The sequence below is a fragment of the Apodemus sylvaticus genome, chromosome 9 (assembly GCF_947179515.1).
Source record: "Apodemus sylvaticus chromosome 9, mApoSyl1.1, whole genome shotgun sequence".
In the NCBI taxonomy this organism is placed as follows: Eukaryota; Metazoa; Chordata; class Mammalia; order Rodentia; family Muridae; genus Apodemus; species Apodemus sylvaticus.
The window spans coordinates 65,646,117-65,653,367 of record NC_067480.1 but is presented as its reverse complement, the minus strand read 5'-3'; positions in this window follow the sequence as shown (position 1 = coordinate 65,653,367).

Below are 7,251 nucleotides of genomic sequence, written 5' to 3'. Positions count from 1 at the left end.
GAAGGCAAAGCCAGGCGATTTTAAAGCTCCTAGCTGTGACATTTTCCTCCTCTTAACCGAGCTCTACAACTATTCTCCAGGCACATTTAAGCCAGAAGGAAAAAATTCCTACACACATATAAGCCAATCCATGCTAGCAGGTTTTTCTTGTACTTATAGCTGAAATTATTTCTGACTGACCAAGCAAATCCCTGAAAGCAGTATATGCAAGCTTTTCAAGCATTGGTAAATATTCTATGAAATATGTGACATTTCAGATAAAGAAGTATTTACCAGAAAAAAAATATCTAGTGCCATGAGGGATGGGAGAGGGGGAACATGGGTAGATTCAAATACAGTTAAAATATAGACTGATTAGGCTAGGATGACTACTGAGGGGCTCAGGGAAGGAATATCTAGCAAAGCCTTTGACAGTGGGAGAAGAAAAGGGATGCACTGGAGGTTTAGGGTGTGCAACAAGATTACAGGGGAGGAGAATAAATTACTTGGAATCTAGATGCAAAGTATCAGTCAATCAAATCACGAACAGCTACAGAGCAGTTGGTGTGAGGTATGGGAGCTTTCCGGATGCTTTGGCAGAGCCAAATTTGGAATGAGGCATCTATAGAACTTAATCTCTACCCCAGGTTTTTATGAGTATCCTGCTATGGATGCTGCCTGTACTCCATTCCACTCAAGGGACATAGTGGTATAAGTACTGGTTCTTGTCAACTAGGGAAAAACCAAAGGCACACCCCAGTCACTCTGTCCTGCCTCACTCCCAGGTTACTGACTGCCTTTGGCAGCAGCCTCAGATAAAACCACATTCAGAGAGCTGCTATGCAGAGGAAGAATCTAGGTCAAGGTCCTTCAAGAATGCACTATGTACAGCAAATCTGAGGAAAGAGAAATGATTTGTCAAGGAAGGAGAGCCCTTCACCTTTGATGTGGAATTCTGGAAGCCTTCAGACCAGATCCATCTATGACATCTCCCCTAACAGATTCTGGTCCTTAGAGCCCAGAGTTCACTTGGGAATTAGAGAACACCATTGGTATTTTCTTTCAAAAGAATACATTGAGGTAATAAAATGTGATTTCAGAACTGGGACCCAGAGGAAATCAATTCTGTAGAAAGACGAGAGCAATGATATAATCTGATTCCACTCCTGACCCAGTCCATCCTGTTAGAGGTGCACAGAAGCTCAAAGGACTCGATAAAGTTCCTCCGGGCAAGGAGTCCTTTGCTCTCTTCAGAGGGAAATGTCTCCAAAGCCCCCAGGGTACTGGAAAAATCTCTGTAGTGGCAGGAATTACTGAGTTTGCCTAAGGCCTGGGACCTGGACATTTTTGTTTTTCAATTTTTGAAAAAGTCAGATTTATGAAGATTTCATACACATACAGTGAATTTTCACTTTCTCCAGGAAGGCTTTGGTGAAGATTGACAGAGGGGCCCTCCTAATCCTCCCTGCTGGGAAGACACAGCACTTCCTGGCTCCCCCAAACTTCCCTCCCTCCCCTTTTGACCTTATCCCCTTATGGTTCTAGCTTTAATGTCTGTCCCTCAGATCTAGAGCATCACATAAACAGAGTGCAAGAGAACAAAGCCCTTTCTGTCTCATTTCTTGGCTTTAGCATGATGTAAAACCAGGCTCCCAAAGCTTTAGTTTCAGTGTCCTCTTTCCTTCCAATCTAAGGCTAACAAGATAAACATCAGGTTATTACTTAACAAGGCTCACTGAAGTATGGCTGTAGTCCCTAAATTGAACTAAAGAGTTATGAGCAATTTCTTCAGGAATCTATTTTTGATGGGCTTGCTCAAAAAACTTGCATAGAATAAATAATAATAGTATTATTGATGTACACATAGTAGTATACACAAATACTGTCCTATTGATTGGCACTTAGAAATACATAAACCATTTTAATAAATAAAGATTATTTATAGACCTATATTATTGCTTCAAGGAACATGAGAGCCTAACTTGAAAGCTGGTGCATGGCAGGGCGTGTGCCCACATGGAATTTTAGGCAAGCTGAGGCGAGCATTCAAGAGTTGAGGCTGGCCTGGCCTATAGAACAAGACCTTGCCTCAACAAACAAGGGTTTCAGATGGTGCTCAGTGGTGCAAAACGTTTGTAGCATGGACAAGGGTCTGGTTCTGATGAGATCACCATAACAAATGAACAACATGGAATTAAGTTATAGGATGTAGGTGCTGAAAGGAGTCCAGACATCTAGTCTACCACCACAGAATTTCACCCTCAGGGATGCGTTTTAAGACTATCCAGCCTTCCCCTCTCTCTCTCTCTCTCTCTCTCTCTCTCTCTCTCTCTCTCTGTGTGTGTGTGTGTGTGTGTGTGTGTGTGTGTGTGTGTGTGTGTTTTAAATCTCAATTGTTCCATTTTGTCAGTGAAGACTTAGTAGCCAGACACTGGGATGAAAGCCTGTTACCTGGGAGAGGCAGAGAAAGCACCCAGCTGACCTTCCTTCTCACCCAGTATCCCAAAAGAAAGTCCCTCTCTAATGCCATCTCAAAAGCCACCCTTCTAAATGAATGTCCCTCCCTTCTACTTCCTGTGTGTTTCTCTATGTGTCCTCCTTACTCCCTCTCACTCTCTATGGTTTTTTCCCTATGTTCACTTCCTGTCAACTGGTTGCTTGCTCTGCCTCTTGACCTATGGTTGACTTTATTTAATCCTGTTTACAATATTCAAGCAGAAAGCTCTTGGTTTAAAGCTATGTGCTAAGGCTGAGCCACACCAGAGCTAAAAACAGGATTTTTTGAGTAAATAACACAATCTCAGGGTTCACAGTGTGAGCAAATATCCTGCAACATCTTGTGATTTTAAATCATTATTTCCCCTTGGGTGGCATGCTGTAAACCAAGCAGTCAAGTTATAAAAGTCCATGAAGCTAGCCAGTGACAGGAACCTGAGGGCAGCTGGAGAGAGGAGAACACTGCTCATCCATGGGTATTCAAATTGAAAAGATAAGTACTGATAAATACACGAGTGTGGGCTTGACTCGGTCCTGAGCCATTATAATGAGATTTCTTTTCTAGAGTAGCCTTCCAAAGCATCCAGCTCACAGAAAAAGTACTCTTAAGACCTCCTTCTTGCCAATTCCATGTAGCCCTGCCTTCCAACTGCCCCACACAGTTTCTCTTTGCTGTATGGTTTCTCAAACTCTCAGCTCTTGCTTTGAGGTACTCTTGTTGGACAAGCAGAAGTGGCAGGGAGTTCAAGGGACTCTTCTATAAGAACTTTCAACCTCAACAGGTGGAAATTTGCATTATAATCAGTTGCGACTTTCTGTAATGGTCTGTGTAGCAAAGAGAAGCTTCTTTGATGCAGGATAATAAATAGACTTATCTGTGGGCACAAATATAAGTATTTAGACTGTAGTTAGGAACTATGCTGGTTAGAAAACAGCAGTAATAAGCTCTCCTATAAAACCCATAACCTTGGGTTTTATAGCCCTGAATAGTCAGCTAGGTCTCTAACACCAAGCACGATTTCCTCCTATTGAGTTGACCATATGTCCAATTAGACAGCTTTTGGTTACTGCCCAGGTATGTGTGCCAATACTGTATCTTTACGGATATCTTGTCATGATGGTCATTGTTGTAGTTCATAGAAATCACAGCCACATAGGACTATAGACTACTTTCCTCCCTTGACAACTTTTGAGTACCTTCTGGTATTTTAAAAGCTAGGCCACAGGAAGAAGGCTTTCAGGTCAGATACAGCTCAAATAGTCCAATCCTTGTGCCTGAACTTGTGTGGTAACGTCAACAATGGGGACTTACCTTCAGCCTGTAAGAGGCCACCATGTGCAACAGTTGTAGCTCATATAGTTTTGGGAGTCTCTAGACCACTCTAATCAACTACAATGGAAGTTTCTCATACCAGGTACTGGGTGTTTGTAAGGTAATCTATGGATCTTATGGAGTGCATTGTTAGCTCAAGTGGTGTATGTGTGTATATATATGAGAAATTATACACACATATATATGTGTGTATATATATGAGAAATTATACATATATATGTATATATATGAGAAAGTATATGTGTATATATATGTTATATGTATATCTATTTATATACACATATAAATATATGACTCACTATATATATTGATTTGGATAGGAATGGCCGTAGGCTCATATATTTAAATGCATGGTGGTGCTAAAGATTAGGAGGTGTGGCCTTGGTGGAGAAAGTATGTCACTGGGGGTAGGCTTTGGGGTTTTGAAAGCTCAAGGCAGAACCAGTGTTCCTCTCTACCTGCTGCCTACAGATCCAAATGTCAAACTCTCAGCTCCTCTCCAGTATCCTGTCTACCCGTCTAACTCCATGCTCCCCACCATTATGACAATGGACTAAACCTCTGAAAGTGTAAGCCAGCCCCATCAGCTTTCCTTTATAATATAGAGTGGTGGCAATAGTGTCTCCACAGCAATGGAACAGTGACTACGGCTAACACACACACACACACACACACACACACACACACACATTTAGGTAAATATAGTATGACTCTGTGAGGCTTTATCACACATCCTTAGTGTTATTTGCCGCTCCTTTCTTCCTCTCTTCCTGTAGTGAGCTCTCCTTGCCCATATTTTCCATTTTCCTCCACCCCACCTGATAGTCCCCTCTCTAACCTCACCACATTCAATGATTGCCTGTTTTAGTTTCTCTGGTTTCTCTGGTCACTGTGTGCCACATATTCACCTCTGAAAATCTGGAGCTGGGAAGCACCTTTGAGAGAGAACAGTCAGTGTTGTTTTTCTGGATTTCAGAATAGTTTTTAGTTACATATCCAGAGAGGCCACAGTCTACGAGGCTGTATCACATGAGATATTTTTTTTGCATATATAAGTCATACATGTTTGTGCTAGGTCTTAGCTTCTCATAAAACAAAAGCACTTGAAAGATAGGTTACATTTTTTTCTAGCCAAGCAGTTTTAGAGTCCATGCTTTTCAATGAAGCACCTCAGTTGCCTGTGCGTATGAAAGCACTTGGCATGGGGGTGAGCAGGCAGCTGTACCAGTGTCTCAGGCAGGGAGAAGACACTGATTTCCCAGTTCCTCACCCCACCAAGAGGCATTATCTGAGCCTCTTTAAGAGGCAAGAAAGCTTCTAGAGACTGAAAAATATAATGACAGCATTTCCTCCATCTTCTTCTTCCTTAAAAGAAAAAGGGGCCTTTTCAAGCCAACAGAGAGCTGAGTGGAAATGGGGTAAAAAATATGGGAACAAGTGGGGGACATCGTTTCCGACATTAGGCTTTGAGTGGAGCAGCTCAGGTCGCTAGGCCCCCACACATGGAGTGTCTTCTTAGTGTGTCCTGGGCCATTTTTTCACAACCTTTCTGAGGCACAGTGAAAGAACTGGTCCTCTATACCTTTTCTTATACAAAGCCACTCTGTAAATATGAATTCCTGAGTGTTTGTGACTAGTTTGAAGATGATTTTTGAAAGAACAACAAGCAAGCGATTACCGAATCAGGCTGCTCCCCCGCCTCCCCTACCCCGTGCCCACTCTTCTGCTTCTGATATAATTACAGTGAGTCTGGGTCACACGTATGTGAACAGCTTCTGCTGTTGATTGTCAGGCAATCAAAGAGCATTTCTCACCCCCACTCAAACCCATAATTTAGAAGCTTCTCTGCAGTAACACTTGATGCAGTTTAATTATAATGTTCTTCCCTCCAACAGCTATTTAAAGGATCCGGAAGCCCTGCATTTCAGTCCTATCTCTCATGAACAACTGAGAAATTCATGTGCGGCTGATACTCCCTTGGAATTTGATAACTCGCGCATGACTTTTAACAGCACTGTTTTGTACTGTTTAGAATGAGTTTTGTTTTTAAATAAATGTTTCTTTCAGTGAAAGTGTCTTCCAGTGTAGCTTTACCATTTCAAAACTGTCCTCTCCCATGCATACCACCAGATTTCACAGCCACGTAAGGTCTGTTTTCAGAACTTTTTTTTTTTTTTAATGGAATCTCAAACCCAAATGGGTAGGTGTGTGAATTCAGTGCTGAAATAAAGAAATGCTTTTTCTGGATACATTCTCTTCTTTGCAGGCAGTGACTGGTACCAACTTGCTCTTAATTATCTCCATTCAATGCTAGTCATAACTGCCTGCCTACTCCACACTCAGACAGACCTGCCCACCCGCTCCTCCCAGCCCCCTCAGGCTGAATCATCTGACTCTGCTCTCTCCCCAGTTTCTCCTCCCCCTGTCCCTACTGCCCTCTCCCCTCCCCAAGTGCTTCCCTGTTCCACTTCCTTGCCCTTTTTAGAGGGACGCTCTTAAACTGCCAAAGCTTCTTTTTCTGTTCTCTGTATGAGGTTCGCTTGACAATCTAGAAAAAACACTTCTCAGGAATTTTTCTTCCAGCTTGTGCTTCAAACTCACTGGCACTCATGTTTATTAGGCTTGTGTTTTAAGAAGAGTAAACCTTGAGAAACTGGAAATTCTTCATTTTCACTCAAACAATGCAAATATGAAAAAGCAATGTTAGGGAGCTCCCATGCAGGCAATGAGGAGCAGGCCCAGGTCCCCCTAATTTACAGCAGCCCTATTTCCCACCCCTGCCCTGCCTTTTTCATAAATGGCCTTGAAATGTTGCAGCTAAATCCAGATTAACCGCCAGACTCTGCTTCCTTAGGCCTACACCCTGACCCTTTGGTCCTACACCGTGAGGAAGGCTAGAAGCTCCAAACCCTGGAAACCTGGGTCTATCCTCGCTCAGCTGAACCCACAGCACAGGCGCAAAGACTATCCCCACATTCTCCTCTGTGCCTCCTTACTTTATCTAGCATCTTCAGGAAGCATCTGTGAAGGTAAATTTCTTCCTGTGTTCAGGGCAAATCAGTCCTCACCAGGTTCTGTGCAGCAGGAATTAGATGTCACAGTGACACTCAGTGAGCAGGGGAAGGAGGCAGCTCCAGTTCCTCCTGTACAGGTCATTCCCCTGCAATCCTATCACGGAGGTAAGGGGGTTCCTCAGAGAAGTGGAAGCTCTCCCTTCCTGTTTATCATTTGGTTGAGCCTCATAACGATGCCCACAGAAAAGCATCATTTTGTCCATTTGACAAATAGGGAAACTGAGGTTCACAAAGGGCATCATAATCCTAAAGTCAAATCGTGGAAACGGAGGTTTCCACTCACCTAGCACCAAACACTGGATCAAGCCTTTAGCTGCCTCTGGTCAGTCTCACTATCCTACCCCTGACCCCTACTCCCACTCCCAGCCC